Below are 20,305 nucleotides of genomic sequence, written 5' to 3'. Positions count from 1 at the left end.
AAAAAGGTAACAAATGTGTGTGTGTGTTTTTAATTCTTTTACATTTTTGGGGGGCGGGGGAAATCTTAGTTCCCCATCCAAGGATTGAAAGCAGGCCACGGCAGTGAAAACACAGAGCCCTAACCATTGAACCACCAGGGAACTCCCTATTTTTTAAAACAACAACATGTCAACAACCTATGTGGTGTCACACATAAATTAAGCCATCAAAGAGAATATTTTGAGTGTACTCTGACTCATGAAGTAATTGCCAATTTTCTTTACAACCACAAGTCTTCAGATTTTTTTCTGAATTTCGGACTACTTATCAGAATAAGTCAACAGCTTGGGGCGTATTTCCTTTTCTCTGCAAGAGGATTTCACATGGTGAGATGGGATTTCCTTTATTTAAGATGCTTGGAAAATCTGGAATGGTCTCGCTGGTTCATTTCTGGAGTAGGAGAATCCAACCAAGAGCTGAAACTGACATTATGCATAAAGGATGTCTTTGGCATGGCAGTAATTTATACTTCACATGTGACAAGTTAATGCCAAGCAGTTGTTCAGTCCATGCAGAAGCAAATTTCATAGAATATAAACTCCTGAGTCAGGAACACCCTGACGTACCTCAGACCTGGGTAACAGGCCAGGCTTACCTCCAGAATAGTTATATATGGGAGCAACTGTTGGGCGATTCATGAAAAACACAAACAGTTCCTTGGAACTTTCCAAGACTCTTCAGCTACTATTTGGTTTCTTTCCTCCTGTTTAATTTGACTCATCTATCTGGTGACCCGTTTAGGTCAAATTTTCACATTTCAGGACAATAAATTGTGTCTCTCACCTTAATATCATCAGAACAAGATATGAAGCTATGGATGACATTTTTATTTGATTCTAATGAAGAAGCACAAGCTGGAATCAAGATTGCCGGGAGAAATATCAATAACCTCAGATATGCAGATGACACCACCCTTATGGCAGAAAGTGAAGAGGAACTAAAAAGCCTTTTGATGAAAGTGAAAGAGGAGAGTGAAAAAGTTGGCTTAAGGCTCAACATTCAGAAAACGAAGATCATGGCATCTGGTCCCATCACTTCATGGCAAACAGATGGGGACACAGTGGAAACAGTGTGAGACTTTATTTTTTTGGGCTCCAAAATCACTGCAGATGGTGACTGCAGCCATGAAATTAAAAGATGCTTACTCCTTGAAAGGAAAGTTATGATCAACCTAGATAGCATATTGAAAAGCAGAGACATTACTTTGCCAACAAAGGTCCATCTAGTCAAGGCTATGGTTTTTCCTGTGGTCAAGTATGGATGTGAGAGTTGGACTGTGAAGAAAGCTGAGCACTGAAGAATTGGTGCTTTTGAACTGTGGTGTTGGAGAAGACTCTTGCGAGTCCCTTGGACTGCAAGGAGATCCAACCAGTCCATTCTAAAGGGGATCAGCCCTGGGATTTCTTTGGAAGGAATGATGCTCAAGCTGAAACTCCAGTACTTTGGCCACCTCATGTGAAGAGTTGACTCATTGGAAAAGACTCTGATGCTGGGAGGGATTGGGGGCAGGAGGAGAAGGGGACGACAGAGGATGAGATGGCTGGATGGCATCACCGACTCGATGGACGTGAGTCTGAGTGAACTCCGAGAGTTGGTGATGGACAGGGAGGCCTGGCGTGCTGCGATTCATGGGGTCACAAAGAGTCGGACACAACTGAGCGACTGAACTAAACTGAACTGAACTGAATTCCTCCATAACTATTCTTCACCTTCAAAAACCCAGCCATAGCTTTTTTTTTTTTTTCAATTTTAAAATTGAACTATAGTTGATTTACACTGTTGTGTTATTTTCAGGTGTACAGCAAAGTGATTCAGGTGTACATATACATATTATTTTCCATTTTGGGTTATTACAAAGTATTGAATATAGTTCCCTGTGCTATACAGTAGGTCCTTACTATTTTATATATAGTAGTGTATGTCTGTTAATCCCATACTCCTAATTTATTCCTCCCCTGCCTTCCCTTTTGGTAACTGTAAGAGTGTTTTTTATGTCTGTGAGTCTGTTTCAGTTTGGTAAATAAATTACTCTTTGGTAAATAAATTATCATTTTTTTAAATTCCACAAATAAGTGATATCATACGATATTTCTCTTTATCTGACTGGCTTCACTTGGTATGATAATCTTTAGGTCCATCCATGTTGCTATAAATGGTGTTATTCCATTCTTTTTTACCCAACCATAATTTAGAGCAGAAAATAGATGATTCAGGCCTTCTGTTTATTTTTAACACGTTCCTTCGGAGGTGGCGGGGTGGATTTTTAGTTAATTTCCCATAGGTACCCAAAACTGTGAAATATTTTTTCCCAGTACTATCTTTAAGAGCTGGTAAAAAAAAATAATAATGATGATAAATCCATTGTTACCCTGTTAACTGAGCCGTTTCTGGATCCAAAATGCAAATCTGAGAATCAAAGCATGGGGTCCGCAGGGTAATCTTCCCATCACGGCAGCCTCTCTTCAGCAGAGGAAAAGTGGAAGGTGGCAGGGTTCAGAGGCAAGCCCAAAACATGGCTGAGAAACTGGGACTCACAAGGAAAAAAAGTTACAGAAGTACATTTTCTAATCTTGGTCGGGAAAAGGGAGACGCGAGGAGTGATGGACTCTAAGTCCTTAAGCTTGTGAAGGACCCTGACACACAGGCAATGGGAGGGCATGTCTGGAGAAAGCAAAGGCAAGTGAGAACATGCAGGGTTGTTGGGGGCAGGGGATGAGCAGGGACTGGTGTCGCCCTGAGAAGCATCTCCTGAGTGGGGGCCGTTACACACCAGAGCCAGGCGCCCGGGGAGGCTGGGTGTGGAAATTAGGTAGCTCTTACCTGCTGGGATCAAAGCTGTGGGGACAGCACTGAATCAGCTCAGGAGACCCCTTTCAAGGGGAAGAATCTCTTGGCTACTGTGGGAGGAACGTTGATCATGAAGAAACAAAAAGGACTCTCAACTGACTCTCTTTATCCATTTCCTTTTTCTGTCAAAGCGAGAATTTTTTTTTTTCTTTCTTTTCTGAGAGGATGTGTATCCTGAGGAAATTATTATTTTCTATTTGCGTTTGATAAAAATAGCGCTAACCACTTCTGAGTTTTTAGCAGAAACCTCTGGCAGGGAGGATGGAAGGCTTGGGGCACTCGCTAAGGCTCACTTATGAGTCTTTCTCCAAGGTGTCCGTCCATTAAGGGAGGTGTGAGAGGGCCGGGCCGCTGCGCGCCAGCTTGCAGGAGCCCTGAGGATGTCAGTCTGTGTGGTTCTTACAAAGAAATAAGAGAAAGGGGGGAATTTGAGCTCTCACAGAGCGGCTACCTGAGGGACTGCCCCCCCCCCCCCTCCCCAGCATTTCTGAGTACTGGGGAAAGCAAGAGAAGCTTTTCCAAGCTACACTTGCTTTCAGTCGGGTGCTTCTGAGAAAGTGGCACGTGTTTTTTATAAGCTTCCGGATAAAAATTGTAAAGACTTGTATTGCATCAAAATATGTGGTTTTCACACTTATTGCTGTGGCCATCACAAGATTTTCACACTTACAAGAACATCTTGGGAGGAGGACCAAGAAAGAAATTTGAACCCTTCTGCAGACTGTTCTTCCCACTCAGATGAGTCTTTGCCCAGATGAGATCTGTTCCACTCTGGTTGTTCCCGTGCCTGAGGCCACTTGTGCCATAGTTTGTTAAATAAAAATGGTGACTCGCCTGCAAAAAAGCAGTACAGTCTTTCCAATAAGGAAGGACAGGAGTCTGTTGTGTTTCTTTTAAAATACAGAGTCAATGGTAACTTCAGGATGGTTTCTATAGCCCTTTCTGAGGGAAGCTGAAGCAAGTGCCCTTGGGGAGTGATTATTATCTATTCTCTCCTAGTTGTTGTTTAGGGTACAATATGTAGTTTTCCCCTGGCAGCTGGGAAATAATGTTGTGGCAGGAAGGACATCATTTTGCCTGTCTTGAAAGGCTTTCCCCAAGGGATCTCAGGCTGAGGCTGTGCTGATAAAACGCACATATAGAGAAGAAAGATTTTTTTCTTTCTTTCTTCCTCTCCTTCTTTATAATCTTTTGGTTACACATCTTTGGCAGGGAATAAACTAAATATAGAAATAAAGTAGAGAAGGAACATGAACATCTAATTTGATATGAGCACGTTCTGCCTACACCCTGAGTAGACTAAATTATGGCAATTTCTGTATTACTGTTTCAGCTCCAAATGGAAATTGGCCCATTTGTAGATTGGAGCTTCTTTCTGCAAATAAACCAACTGAACTTCTTCAAAAGTGTGCATGCACACAGATCTGAAGCCTTTCTACAACCTACTGTGTTGTAGCCACAAATGGCTGGCTGAACTCCCCAAAGGAATGAGTTATCCTGCCTTCCCAGGCCTTCTTAACTCTCAAACATTGTGTCTCAGAAGCTCTGTCTCTTCTCCCTACTAATAAACTTCACTATTTTATATACTGTAGTTACAGGCAATCACAAGCCATTTCAAGTTCCCATCCCTAAAGTTGCCTATGTTTTGGGTGGTTTGGGGCTACATTTTGCCTGTGTTTTGGGCTAGTTATTCTCCATGCAGGAAGGTAGCACCCAGTTAACTGCGTTTGGAGCCTTCTGTGAACAAACCAGCCTTCAGGAATGAGTGCAATAAAACATATTCTTAGATGCTTTTTGGAGAATTAGTTCCTCTGACATAAAGTGTTCCCCTTTTCTCCTCTGATGTCTACAATTAGTAGAGGAAAGTATATAGGCATTGTACTCTGGTACAGTTGTGTTTGAATTTCAACCTACCATGTGTGAGCTGTGTGACTTTAGGAAATTGCTTACCATCTCTGAGCCTCAGATTCCTCATCTGTAAAATGAGTGTTCTTATCTCTTCTTTACAAAGTTGCTGTGAAGACCGGTTGAGAGGATGTAAGTTCCCTACATATGAACCTTCGAGTCTCGAACTTTCAAAGAGGCAAACATGCATTCGCCTGTCAGTCACGTAGGTTCCCATGTCTGGCATACATTGTCGTGTGTGAGCATCCTCTACAAGTGATTGTGCTTTTGTGTACTTTACTGCGCAGTACTGTATAGAGTACAGGAGTGCAGTACCTTCATTTCAAGCCCAGGATGTACCCAGACATCACTGGATTGTTTTTTCAAGAAGGTAGATAGAATTGAATCGGGTAACAAAGCAGAACCTGTGCCATCAATGTCAGGCATGAGTGAAACCCCCGCTTGCCCTCCGTCTCCTGTTGCTGATGACCCTTCAGCTCTACCATCTCCCACCTCCTCTCCCTGCTCCAGTCAGTAACGCTTCTTGCCTGTTCATTCCACGCCAGCCCCTGTATGTCAGCTGTTGTACTGGACTATTGTACTTTTCAAGGTACTGCACTCTAAGTTTAAAAATGTTTTCTTTATTTTTTGTGTCTTTTTTTAATGTATTATTTGTGTGAAAACTATTACAAACCTGTTACAGTATAGTACTATATTACCGATTGTATTAGTTGGGTACCTAGGCTAACTTTGTTGAACTTATGAACAAATTGGACTTACAATCATGCTCTTGGATTGGAACTCATTCATATGTAGGGGACTTACTATAATGAGACACATGGTGCAGAGTAGGCACCTGGTACTTTTGGTCCATTGGTAAGGACATGCCCCACCCCCCAAATTGTAAGAAGATTCCTGGAACAAAATTGGAAAGAAAACTCACAAAAATACAAAGGAGGGATAGAGACTATAGACTGACACAATAGACTGCACTGAAACCCAATTGTTCCATCTTTTCTTCCTAATTTCTTTCTCTTACTTCCTGGCTCTTCTTGGGTTCCCAGAAGCAGAAACTGGTTTAACTTCTGAAATTCGCAACTCTCATTAAAATGATTCAATTCTTCTGCTCGCTCTTTCCAAAAGAATTCAGAATGGCAATGACCATGTGCTTTCCTAGCCAGTTCCCACATTAATGCCTTTCCTAGTCTCTTTATTAAAAAAAAAAAAAATGACCTCTGGCCGGATCCAACCGGAAGGCTGTTGCGAACTTCCTGGGCCAAGGTCGCCTGGGGTCAGGTACATTAATAGCCGTTCCCTCCTCTGAACTTTCCTGGGAATTTTAAAAACCTCCTGAATCCACGATAATGAGCTGTAAGGACCCTACTTCCTATTTCCGAAGGAGTATGGAATTTGCAATTTATCTCTTCCTGCACTTTTCCTTCCAACTGCATCAGTATATCCCTACACTACTCAATAATCTGGGGATTTGTTAAATCCCGCATTTGTACAAAATGTTTCCCATTGATTAAATTGCTTGTTAAAACCAAGTCCTTTCTCAGGGAGGGCTTTGCATGCATGCATGCGTGTTAAGTTGCTTCAGTCGTGTCCAACTCTTTGTGACCCTATGGACTGTAGCCTGTCAGGCTCTTCTGTCCGTGGGATTCACTATGCAAGGATAATGGAGTGGGCTGCCATTTCCTCCTCCAGGGGATCTTCCCAACCCAGGGATTGAACCTTCATCTCTTACATCTCCTATATTGATAGGCAGGTTCCTGACCATTGGCACCACCTGGGAAGCCCAGGAAGGGCTTTGCTAAGAAGGTATTGATAGGTCCTCAAGTAATTGGCAAAGAAGGCAACGGCACCCCACTCCAGTACTCTTGCCTGGAAACTCCCATGGATGGAGGAGCCTGGTAGGCTGCAATCCATGGGGTCGCAAAGAGTCGGACATGACTGAGCAATTTCACTTTCACTTTTCACTTTCATGCATTGGAGAAGGAAATGGCAACATACTCCAGCATTCTTGCCTGGAGAATCCCAGGGATGGAGGAGCCTGGTGGGCTGCCGTCTATGGGGTCGCACAGAGTTGGACATGACTGAAGTGACTTAGCAGCAGTAGCAGCAAGTAATTGGTATATTTACTGAACACATACTCCAAAGTACCATCTCAATGACTCCTCCTAACAAGTATTCATACTTCTGGATGAGGGACACGGAAGCCTGGACCATCACAGGAGCCCCTAATGGGAGGATGCAGAACGAGCTCGGGCCATCTGATATCAGAACCCAAACTCACTCCACTGTCTTCCCTGTAGGTTCCAGCTCAAACCATTCATTTTGCCGCTGTAACAGAGTCTGTATGGGTGTTTCAGAGAAACTGAACTAAATCATGAAAAATACTGCTTTCTACTGTCTTCTAAGGGTTGAGTACGAGGTTACTTCACTTCTAAATCACACCCTCATTTACTTAGAACAGATGCCAAACTGAAGAAAATCCTAGAATTCCCAGAAAGCTGGCTTATTTTTTTCTTTGAGTCAAATCACCATAGTATGTTTCCAAACGTCAGTAATTCTTCCCCAAAGTTGAATGGGACCCCTAGGAATTTACAGTCATTATTAGGAGCAAACCCCAGAAGCCATGTCCTTTCGCTGTTGGATCGCAGTGCACAGAAATCACCTCTATCTGGAACAGATAAGTTTTAGTGTCTTTCTACTTAGAGAAAACCAGCACAGGAATTGCATAGAAAATGTTAAGTTTCTATCCAGAGCAGGAAGTGGTTTCAAAGCCAACTCCTAAATTCCTAAGCACTTTATCTTCACAGACCTTCTCCAGTTCTTGCTGGCTGACCAGCTCTCGTCTGTGTACCTTCCTTCTGGGCCACATGGTGGTGTTGGTTTTGAAAAGCAAGTTCTATACCAATTTACTTCTTCCTAAGCATTTCTTGCCAGTCCCCAGCTCCCCTGTCCCCAGGTTATCACAGTGGTGAGGGCAAAACCTTCATGATCCACAGCCCAGACCCAGGCTGCTTTTCCAGTCTCTTCTTTACAGTCTTTCTGATCCACCTGGAACTCTGAGAAGGAGGGTATATATCTTCTTCCTTTCCACCTCTCTGAATCCTATCTACCCTCCTAAGTTCAGCTCTAATTAAAACAAACCTTCCTACAATAATCACTACTGTTGTTCCAGCAATCATCCAAGTCTATGCTATGGTTCAGAACTGAGACAGCTGAAAGAGTAAGATTCAAGGCAGGGAGTGAAATAACACAAAGAGAACCATCTGTATCCACAGTTGTGTATGCAGCAATGCTGGAAGGCCGTGTACCATTTTGAAAAGGCATTGAGCTAATAAGGCCCTCATAAAAAAGCAGGAAAGACTGCAAGAGACTCAAGAATGCAGAAAGGAAAAATCCAAGCACAAAATATTCAAGACTAAGACCAACATGTGGACCTGGAGAGAAACCTGATTGTTGAGAGCACTGACCCTGGTCACAATGAAAAGGAACTGCTGGTTACAGAGGAAAACACGTCTGAGCACCACGCGTCATCCACCACAGGTTTCTATGTAGTTTAACCAGCATGATTGGCTTTTCCTGGCATGCTTAGTATCTAAACTGCTAAGTGAAAAGTCCCTGTTGAATCCCAAGGATGGGAAAACTCATGTGCTAGGAGCCCAGGTTCAGATGTAGGTCCAGGGCACTCCATCAGGTGATTCCCACCTTCCCCAGCTGCTCCTCTGCAATGAAGACCCAGCAATTAGAGACACAGCTGGTATTACCCAACGAGAAGGAAATAGACAAGACAGCCCTGCATCCCTTTCTCACTTAGGCAAACAGCAACATTCAGAGGCTGATTAGATGCAAGAATGGGAACCCAGAACTGTGTTAACAGTTCTTCAGTCCCTGGACCCATAAGATGATCAGAATCAGTCTGAGGACTGCAGAATTTCTGGAGATGGCCCCATATCTGTATGGTCTTTTGCCTGAAGACACTTTAGAAAATCTGACAGCTATGAGCCAGAGTTCTCCATCCTGTATGTTTTTCTTGATTACTTTCTTTTTTTAAACTATGACAGTGTTGAAAGTGTTAGTCCTTCAGTCATGTCCACCTCTGCGACCCTATGGACTATAGCCCTCCAGTATCCTCTGTCCATGGAATTCTCCAGGCAATAATATTGGAGTGGGTAGCCTTTCCCTTCTCTAGGGGATCTTCCTGACCTTGGGATCAAACCCAGGTGTCCTGCATTGCAGGCAGATTCTTTACCGTCTGAGTCAAGAGGGAAAATGATTTTATTTAATTCTTTATTTTTGGCTGTGCTGGATCTTCAGTCCTGTGTGGGCTTTTCTCTAGGTGCAGCAAGTGGGGGCTGCTATCTAATTTCGGTGCATGGGCTTCTTGTTTGTGGCCGCTTCTCTTGTTGTGGAGCATGGGGCTCTAGGGCGTGTGAGCTCAGTAGCTGTGGCTCCCTGGCTCTGGGGCACTGGCTCAGTATTTGCGGCACACAGGCTTAGCTGTCCCACCGCAGGTGGGGTCTTTCCAGACCAGGAATCGAACTCGTGTCTTCTGCATTGACAGGCAGATTGTTCACTACTGAGCCACCAAGGAAGTCCCCCTTTCTCTTTTTATGGCAATTGACTGGGTGCCATGGGAAAAGCAAAGATGGAGGGATTGTAGTCTGTGTCCTAACGGTGCTTACAATACGACTGGCGAAACAAAGCACATTCACATTCACATACCTGGCATGCGCGGCCAGTTGTGATTAAGTACTAAACGAATAGGTGATCAATCAATGGCATGTCGGGGTGTCAATCTGCACCTTGGTGTGCCAGCCACAGCTCAGTGCACTCGACATGAGTCAGGGTGCAGGGAGGCCACAGCTAAAAATGACTTTTGTATATAATCTAGCAGAAAAGCAGCTACAGCATGGGGCGGTGGGGAGGCCAGACAGGAGGGGAGTCCCCCGCTCCTTTCCACCTCCCATCCACTGGACCATCTGCCTGGACTGCCCCTCACTGCAGCCCTCTGTAGAGAAGGATCCGCCTATCTCTTCCCATCCCCCACCTCATTACAGGGAAGAAGTGTATTAAGTTGTTTTAAAATTTCCTCTTGGCACTTTTCAGTTCTGCTTTTTGGCTTTTTCTATCTCAAGCTCATTAAACACGATTTAAAATATTTTACCTTACCTCCTTATTCATTCAGCTCTTAAAAGTTTCCCTTCACCACCCGTGTTTTATTATCACCTCTGCATTCTAATCATGTTCCCAGCTGCAAAGATCATCACACAACCTTGTTTTAGCAATTGGTTTCTTTTCCTTTTATCTTCTAATTGGAATTTACCTTAAAAATCTTCCAAGACTCCTTCCTGCCGACTCCCCATTTTTATTCCCCATGATTCACATCCTTTTATATTAAAGCTGTCTCCATTCAGGAAGCCAAACACTAGCTTTTTCTTTAAGGCTCTCTCTCTGCAGTTACTCATTTCTTAGAAAGGCCTCTCTCAGAACCTGAAATTCACCATAAAATGCACAGCTTAGGTTGTCAGGAAAACCAGCTAGTTTCTATAGGATGACGCAAGACAGAGGTCACCTTGATTCATCCATGGAGTAGACATCAATAAAGGAATGGTTGGAAGCAGAAAGACCAGAGTTTCTGTTTTACAAAAGAAAATTATACTTGATTATAATGGTGTCTTATGTGCTGGTTTTTTTTTCCGAAATAAGCAACTAAAAATAGAAATTTTGTCGGTTCCATGATTTGCCAGTGAGCGGCGTCCAGATGGGTGGGGAACAATTGACTATTCCACATAGAGAGAAAGACTAGTGTGAACGTGTCCACCCATGACTCAAGGACTCGCCGCAGATGACAGTCCCCAGCTGGAGGCCACACGGGAACAAGGGGAACTTGTGCCCACAGGGCACGCCCAGTGCCCGCCAGGCATGGAGATTGCAGAACAGGCTTGTAGGGCAACAAAGCCTTCATTACTCTCTAATTTTCCCACCAGTGAGAAAAAGTGCCAAGTGCCTCCTCTGTCCTGAGGAGGCAACTGCTATGATTTTTTTCCTCCAGGTTTTATTGAGATATTAATATAATTGCCATATAGCATTGTATGAGTTTACGGTACATGGCATAATGATTTGACTTACATACATCATGAGATGACTTTCACAGTAAGTTTAGTGAGCATCCATCATCTCATACAGGTACGACATAGAAAAAAATAGAAAAAAAATTTTCCTTGTGATGATAACTCTTAGGATTTACTCTCAACAACATTCATATACAACCCAGTGGTGTTAATTGTATGTATCATGTTGCACACTGCATCCCTAGTACTTACTGATCTTATATAAGGAAGGTTCCTTTAGAATTAACTCTCAGAAGGGCAAGGTGGGTGGACAAGGCTAGGAAGTGAATTCTGGGAAATTCCTGGACATGGAGCATGGTTGTGTCTGAGGACTAATTGAATCCATAGTGGCACTGAGCCAGAACTGACATCTGTTCTTACCATTTGAGACTCCAGAGTCTATGTTCAGGACGCCTGAAATTCCAGCACAAAATAGTCAGCAGGTTGATATTCTTGAACTGTTATAAATTATTTCCTTATAAGAATTGTGTCAAATCAGAAAGAAGTTAGGTGTATAAGTCATAGAAAGAAATTCACATGTACCATTATCAGTGGAGGCGCCATGGAACTCTGCTCAATGTTATGTGGCAGCCTGGATGGGAGGGGAGTTTGGGAGAGAACGGATACATGTGTATGTATGGCTGAGTCCCTTTGCTGTCCATCTGAATCACAACATTGCTAATCAGCTATACCCCAATACAAAATAAAATGTTTTTGTTTTTTTTTTTAAAAGAACAAAGTGTCCTGAGGCTAAAAGAGCTCAGCTGAGTTTAGTTTAGTTCAGTCGCTCAGTCCTGTCCGACTCTTTGCGACCCCATGAATCGCAGCACGCCAGGCCTCCCTGTCCATCACCAACTCCCAGAGTTCACTCAAACTCATGTCCATCGAGTTGGTGATGCCATCCAGCCATCTCATCCTCTGTCATCCCCTTCTCCTCTTGCCCTCAGTCCCTCCCAGCATCAGTCTTTTCCAATGAGTCAACTCTTCGCATGAGGTAACTAAAGTGTTGGAGTTTCAGCTTCAGCATCAGTCCTTCCAATGAACACCCAGGACTGGTCTTTAGGATGGACTGGTTGGATCTCCTTGCAGTTCAAGGGACTCTCAAGAGCCTTCTCCAACACCATAGTTCAAAAGCATCAATTCTTAGGTGCTCAGCTTTCTTCACAGTCCAACTCTCACATCCATACATGACCACTGGAAAAACCATAGCCTTGACTAGATGGACCTTTGTTGGCAAAGTAATGTCTCTCTTTTAAATATGCTGTCTAGGTTGGTCATAACTTTCCTTCCAAGGAGTAAGCGTCTTTTAATTTCATGGCTGCAATCACCATCTGCAGTGATTTTGGAGCCCCCCAAAATAAAGTGGAAACTGTTTCCACTGTTTCCCCATCTATTTCCCATGAAGTGATGGGACCAGATGCCATAATCTTAGTTTTCTGAATGTTGAGCTTTAAGCCAACTTTTTCACTCTCCACTTTCACTTTCATCAAGAGGCTTTTTAGTTCCTCTTCACTTTCTGCCATAAGGGTGGTGTCATCTGCATATATAAGGTTATTGATATTTCTCCTGGCAGTCTTGATTCCAGCTTGTGCTTCTTTCCAGCCCAGCATTTCTCATGATGTACTCTGCATATAAGTTAAATAAGCAGGGTGACAATATATAGCCTTGACATACTCCTTTTCCTATTTGGAACCAGTCTGTTGTTCCATGTCCAGTTCTAACTGTTGCTTCCTGACCTGCATATAGCTGTGAAAAGAAGAGAAGTGAAAAGCAAATGAGAAAAGGAAAGATATAGGCATCTGAATGCAGAGTTCCAAAGAATAGCAAGGAGAGATAAAAAAGCCTTCCTCAGTGATCAATGCAAGGAAATAGAGGAAAACAACAGAATGGGAAAGACTAGAGATACCTTCAAGAAAATTAGAGATACCAAGGGAACATTTCATGCAAAGATAAGATCAACAAAGGACAGAAATGGTATGGCCCTAACAGAAGCAGAAGATATTAAGAAGAGGTGGCAAGACTACACAAAAGACTGTACAAAAAAATCTTCATGACCCAGATAATCATGATGGTGTGATCACTCATCTAGAGCCAGTCATCCTGGAATGTGAAGTCAAGTGGGCCTTAGAAAGCATCACTACAAACAAAGCTAGTGGAGGTGATGGAATTCCAGTTGAGCTATTTCAAATCTTAAAAGATGATGCTGTGAAAGTGCTGCACTCAATATTCCAGCAAATTTGGAAAACTCAGCAGTGGCCACAGGACTGGAAAAGGTCAGTTTTCATTCCAGTCCCAAAGAAAGGCAATGCCAAAGAATGCTCAAACTACCACACAATTGCACTCATCTCACATGCTAGTAAAGTAATGCTCAAAATTCTCCAAGCCAGGCTTTAGCAATACGTGAACTGTGAACTTCCAGATGTTCAAGCTGGTTTTAGAAGAGGCAGAGGAACCAGAGATCAAAATGCCAACATCTGCTGGATCATCGAAAAAGCAAGAGAGTTCCAGAAAAACATTTATTTCTGCTTTATTGACTATGCCAAAGCCATTGACTGTGTGGATCACAATAAAAGAGCTCAGGATGAATGAAATTCCTATGCCTACTGTCACATAAATAAAAAGTAAGTCACGGTCTGAGAGAACAATATTTGCAAAAACATTCCCCACCCCAGAAGGTTTGTATCTGGGCTATAGAAAGAAGCCTTATAATTCACTAAGGAGACAAATGGCCCAATTTGGAAAAGAAGATAGGTGACATTTAGGTACATCAAAGATACTCACTGGGGAAATTCAAGTTAAAACCGCAGGAAGATACTATGACCACCCACTAGAATGGTTAAAATTAAAGACTGACCTACAGTCAGTCAGCAATAATGTGGAGAAACTAAAGCTGTCATCTGCTGCTGGTAGGAATGGAAAATGGTAAAACCACCTTGAAAAACAAGGCAGAAGGGACTTCCTGGTGGTCTTAGTGGTTAAGAATCTAACTGCATTGGAGGGGTCATGGGTTCAATCCCTGGTCAAGGAACTAAAATCCCACATCCCAAGGAGCAACTATTAATTCTGAAGCCCATGAGCTCTGGAACCCACGCACTGCAGCTACTGAGCTCGTGAGCCACAGCTAGAGAGTCCATGTGTGCAACAAAAGATCCAACATGACTTGATAAAGACCCGATGCAGACAAATAAATGAACGAATATTTTTTAAAGAAGAAAATAAAACAGTGAGGCAGTTTCTTACATAGTTAAACACACACCCACCCAGACATATAACATAGCCACTCAACTCCTATAGGAAGAAATGTATTCAGATAACGGACAAAGACTTGTAAATCAATGTCTGTAGAGCTTTCTTTATAGTAGCCCAAAGGAGAAACATTTCAAATGTCCAACAATAGAACAATGGGTAAATGACTGTAGACATCCCTAAAAGAGTAGGCTACAGGTCAGTAAGAAAGAGTGGGTTATTGGTATGTGCAAATATCAAAATAATCACACTGAGTAAAGAGACCAGAATCCCCAAAAACGTAATATATGCTTCACTTATATAAAGTTCTAGAAACTGCAGACTTCTGTATTGTGATATCAAGCAGATCAGTGGTTGCCTGAAGATGGGTGAGGGGCAAGAAGAGAAAAAAAGAAAGGGTGACCCAGGAAACCCTGTGGGTGATGAAAGTGTTCCTTATCTCAATGGTACTGATGGATTCATGTGTGTATACATACTTGTATACATTATACATGTACAGGTTCATGTGTTTCAATTGTTCATCAACGTTTTAGTTGTTGTTCAGTTGCTATGTCATGTTCGACATTTTTAAGAAGAAATAACCATGTAGTCAGACTCTCGATTATTAAATTACAAGATCTAAAGCCCTATTTTAATTCAGAAGTTCCAGTGTAATGGAACTCACATGAAATGTATAATTGAGACACTAAAACGCAGTGATATAATCAACTTTTTACATAACTGACTGATGACATTCCAGGAAAATGTCCTATACTACGAAGACCTAAGTTACAATTCCTATCTCACCAAATACTAGCCTGAGGGACTTTAATCAATTACTTCAACAGCTGTGAACTTAAATAATTTTTATAAGATGCATGAAAGAGTAATACTAAAGATGTCTACAACATTGGCTGTAGTAAGCATCAAGTGCAAAAATGATATGTGAATTTTTTGTATAAAATTATAGATCATTAAAGGATTAATAGCCATATTCCAATGATAACAATGACTGCATGCCTGGCAGCATCCTGAGTTTTTTGCTTGTGTACTCTTTCCAGGAGCTCTGCAAGGTAAGTGCCGTGACTCTTCTCCTTGCTGTGGATTGGGTTTAGAGGTTTAGAAAGGATGGATTATTTGCTTGTGGGCACATACATAGGATGTGGTGGGGCTGTAATTTTCAGTCTCATTTCTTAGACTCCACAGGCCATAATCATGAGTATCGTATGATAGCGTCTCCTCCTGTGACTTTTGCGTGAATGGATTCCAAATGCATATGTAGATGCACTGACTCCTTGAGAGGGCAGATACCCCACTGCACTGCTTTTCCAGGCTCTATGGGATGTAATGTTGGCAAAAGTTATTATGAAGTGCTTCTCTGTAAAGTGGATCTGATATAAAGTGGGTCTTCAAATCACCTCCCTATACGTATAGGTGGATAGAGACCATTTCCACTAGCGAAATAGATAATGATGCCAGGCTTGTGAAAAAGTGATCCAAAATATACAAAGAATTCATACAACTCAACATCAAAAACAAACAACCCAATTTAAAAATGGGCAGAGGATCTGAATAGACATTTTTTCTGAAGAAATGGCATGTGAAAAGATGCTCACTAATCATCAAAGAAATTCAAATCAAAAGCACAATGAGATATCACGTAACACCTGTCAGAAAGGCTGTCATCAAAAAGACAAAAAATAACAAGTGTTGGCAAGATTGTGGAAAAAAAGGGGCCCCTGTGCACTGTTGGTGGGAATGTAAATTGGTTCAATCAATATGTAAAACAGTGTAGAAGTTCCTCAAAAAACTTTAAAAATAGAACTGCCATATGATCCAGTGATTTCGCTTCTGACTATTTTCCCAAAGTAAACAAAAACACTAACTTGGAAATATATATATATATATATATATATATATACCCATATTATTTATGGGTATAGCCAAGTTATAGAAGCTATCTGTCTATGGATAGATGAATGTGGGCATCTATCTAAAAAAGATACACATGCACACATAACATACAATAGAATATTACTTGGCCACAAAAAAGAATAGAATCTTTCCCTTTCCAACAACATGAGTGGATCTGAGGGTATTATGCTAAGTGAAATAAGTCAGAGAAAGACAGATACCACATGATTTCACTTATATGTGGAATCTAAAAACCAAAACAAATGAACTCACAAAACAGAGTCTTAGATACAGAGAACAAACAGGTGTCGGTCAGAGGGGAGGGTGTTGTCGAAAGAAAAGAAATAGGTGATGGAGATTAAGACATTCAAAATTCCAGTTGCAGAATAAATACATCACAGGTTGTGATGTGTACAGTGTGAAGAATACAGTCAATGAAAAAACAAAACAAAACAAAACAAAACAGAACTGTGTGAATGTTTATTCCTAAATCCATAATAGCCAAGTGGAGAGGCCACCCATGTAGCAAGGATGAATGGGCTGACGGATGGGAAAAGGTGGCGGATGCAAGGTTTACTCCTCAGATGCCTGGCTTTTTAATCAGGTACTTGATTGAAGCTTTTCTGTTTCATTCACCAATTAATTTTCCTACCTATTCTTCTATTAATTTATCTCTCATTTTTTGGAAAAACTTTTCTTCTGTTTTCTACTGTTTTTATTCTTTCTGATCACTCATTGATTATTTAATTAAATATGTCTACCTAATGTCTTGAAATAGGCAATGAAATAGGCTTATAAAAATAAAATGGGGAAATGAGAGTGATTAGCAGCTTAAAATGACATTCAGCTGACTTTCAATTTCCTCATTACACTGGCAGAAACAGAACACAATTACAAAAAGATACTCCAAATAAATCATTAAAAATATTACTTTAACCTTCTCTCTAACCACCTGTTTAAAAAGTAATAGTATTTATTCTAGTAACTGTGACTTAATGAATTTCAAATGCTCAAGCAAATACTAACTGGGAAAGAGAGAAATTAGGCAAAAGGAGAAATAAGACAAACTATTTGCTATATTACACTGTGCATATTATATTATGTATATTATACATAATTATATATTGTGTTTGAAGTAGAATTATATGTTGTATTTTATAGGTGATTTTTATATACTATATATCAATCCAGTGAAGTTTGCCTGTAATGTAGGAGTTCAGTTCAGTTCAGTTCAGTCGCTCAGTTGTGTCCGACTCTTTGCGACTCCATGAACTGCAGCATGCCAGGCCTCCCTGTCCATCACCAACTCCCGGAGTTCACTCAAACTTATGTCCATCGAGTCAGTTATGCCATCCAGCCATCTCATCCTCTGTCATCCCCTTCTCCTCCTGCCCCCAATCCCTCCCAGCATCAAGGTCTTTTCCAATGAGTCAACTCTTCTCATGAGGTGGCCAAAGTATTGGAGTTTCAGCTTCAGCATCAGTCTTTCCAATGAACACCCAGGACTGATCTCCTCTAGGATGGACTGATTGGATATCCTTGCAGTCCAAGGGACTCTCAAGAGTCTTCTCTGCTTCTTCAGCACTTAGCTTTCTTCACAGACCAACTCTCACATCCATCCATGACCACTGGAAAAACCATAGCCTTGACTAGACGGACCTTTGTTGGCAAAGTAATGCCTCTGCTTTGCAATATGCTGTCTAGGTTGGTCATAACTTTCCTTCCAAGGAGTAAGCATCTTTTAATTTCATGTTTGAATCACCATCTGCAGTGATTTTGGAGCCCCCCAAAATAAAGTCTGACACTGTTTCCACTGTCTCCCCATCTGTTTGCCATGAAGTGATGGGACCAGATGCCATGATCTTAGTTTTCTGAATGTTGAGCTTTAAGCCAACTTTTTCACTCTCCTCTTTCACTTTCATCAAGAGGCTTTTTAGTTCCTCTTCACTTTCTGCCATAATGTAGGAGACCTGAGTTCAATCCCTGGGTCAGGAAGATTCCCTGGAGAAGGTATTCCCTGGAGAATCCAGTTTCTTGCCTGGAGAATTCCATGGATAAAGGAGCTTGGCAGGGTACAGTCCATGTGGTCGCAAAGAGTTGGACATGACTCAGCGAATAACACATGGGTATATACATACTTTCACTTCAGTTCAGTTGCTCAGTCATGTACGACTCTTTAAGAAGACCCTATTGTTTGGGGAATTCCCCAGTTAGACCATGGTGGGAAGCAGGCCCAGCTTCCCATTACTGAAACTGGAAGTGACAACTTTCCCCTACCCCCACCTCCTAGCCACAAGGCACAACCATGTGGCCTCAGAGGCTGGAATTTGTATTTGAGAAAATCAGTGTGGGAGAGATCAAGGTAGTCTCCCCTTTGAAACTATTTCTAGGTTGAGGTTTTGATACCTTTGCAAAGGAGAGGGCAGGTAAATGTACCTGTTTAAACTGTAAATATTCCTGGGACTTCGCTGGCAGTCCAGGTGTTAAGAATCCACACTTCAACTGCAGGGGGCACGGGTTTGATCCCTGGTCCAGGAGCTAAGATCCTACATGGCATGAGATACAGCCAAAGAGAGGGGAAAAAAAGAAAGTAAATAAAATGTAAATATTCCTAGATAAGTGAGATGTTACTGACCTGGAAGGGAGACAGATTGCTTTTCATTATAAAGGAAAATCAAGGGAAACAAGACAAGAGAGAATCATGTTTGAAAGAAGAATGCTGGAAATACTCAAGAGACAGCCCAGCCTGGGGGTCCAAGGGGGACAAAGGACCCAGACTTCTGGGAAGCCTGGGAATCTGGGAAGGACAGACAAAGGTCTTCAGGTAGGAGTAGACCTCTTCAGCGTGTGGTCCAGGGCAGCACAGGCGAGACATTGGCGTAGTAGATGCCAGAATTGTCACCTATTTAAAGTAGGAGGTCTCCCCTTATGGCTCAGCTGGTAAAGAGTCCGCCTGCAATGCGGGAGACCTGGGTTCGATCCCTGGGTTGGGAAGATCCCCTGTAGAAGGGAATGGCTACCCACTCCAGTATTCTGGCCTGGGGAATTCCATGGACTGTGTAGTCCATGGGATAGCAAAGAGTCAGACACGATTGTGCAACTTTCCCTTCACTTCACTTCAGTTAAAGTAGGGAAACTCCAATTAATGGTAATTTTCGGTGGCGTGAAAGCCTCCTCAGGGCCTCCCAGGTGGCACTAGTAGTAAAGAACCCGCCCGCCAATGCAGGAGACATAGGAGACGAGAGTTCTGTCCCTGGATCAGGAAGAACCCCCTGGAGGAGGGCATGGCAACCCACTCCAGCATCCTTGTCTGAAGAATCCCCATGGACAGAGGAGCCTGGTGGGCTACAGTCCATGGGGCTGCAAAGAGTTGGACACAACTGAGTGACAGAGTTGGACACAGCTAATCTGCTTTAGTCTTTTACAGCCGGTTCATTAGAAGATGAGTATGCCCTCTCAGGTTTCAGGGGAGCCTCTTTTCAAGTTCAGTCAAAGTATCATTTCCCAGTTATCTGTTGAACAGCTTAGACCTCGAAACTGCTGGCACTTGCCTTCAGAGAGGACCACACTCACTCCTTGTCTTGCTCAAGGAATGTAGAGATTCAGCTTGTTTTTTTGTTAATTGTTATTATTGTTGTTTTTACATTTTCTCCCCATCAATCTGTCCCTCAGATCGTTTATCAACTTTGACTCTTCCTGAAATTCCACAATCTGTCACTATTTCCCCAACCCTTAACAAACCTCTTACTTTAACTTTTTTCTTTGACTCGCCTGTTTATTTTCTAAGAAATGAAGGAAGCTTGAATATTAGTGTCTGTCAAGCATAAAACAGCAGGAATGCAGATGCTGTAAATTAACAAGCCAGAGAGTCAGATTCTCCCGGGAATAACCCACTCCAGGAGGTCAGACCCTCGGGGCCCTCCTGAGTGCCTGCAGACTCTCCTGCCCATTGCCATAGGTAATGCCCGGTGGGGAGATGTCATGCATGACTCAGAGTCACAATATGGGAGGGCAGCAGATTAAAAGCCAGAGGTCCTCCTGGCCACCACCTAGATGAGACTCTTAACTTTTTTGTGCTCTTATCCATTTCAGAGAGTGGCAAAGATGCAGAAATTATTTTAATAACCCCAAAGAAACACAGTGTAAAGGCTACAGCATCAGCAGACCTGAGTTTGATTCCCGGACATCCACCCCCTGGCCCAGCTAAATGGCCTCAGTCTAGATCTGCCCCTCTACTTCTCTGTCTATAAAATGGGGCTAACATTAGCATCAT

General features: G+C 42.3%; 2 long non-coding RNA genes across 5 annotated transcripts in view; one reads left to right on the top strand and one right to left on the bottom strand.

Moving 5' to 3' along the window:
- Positions 1-20,305, top strand: part of LOC112578850 — a 128,258-nt gene that overhangs the window by 45,330 nt on the left and 62,623 nt on the right. The window lies entirely within an intron of this gene.
- The window catches only part of LOC112578851, a 59,044-nt gene continuing 56,834 nt past the window's right edge, over positions 18,096-20,305 (bottom strand). The window contains exon 5 of the long non-coding RNA XR_003103295.3: positions 18,096-18,578. This is a non-coding gene — a long non-coding RNA (uncharacterized LOC112578851). The remainder of the gene's footprint in view (positions 18,579-20,305) is intronic.

Source organism: Bubalus bubalis, chromosome 14 (genome assembly GCF_019923935.1).
Source record: "Bubalus bubalis isolate 160015118507 breed Murrah chromosome 14, NDDB_SH_1, whole genome shotgun sequence".
Classification (NCBI taxonomy): Eukaryota; Metazoa; Chordata; class Mammalia; order Artiodactyla; family Bovidae; genus Bubalus; species Bubalus bubalis.
The sequence above is the reverse complement of the archived record's forward strand: the minus strand, read 5'-3'. Positions and strand labels throughout refer to the sequence as shown.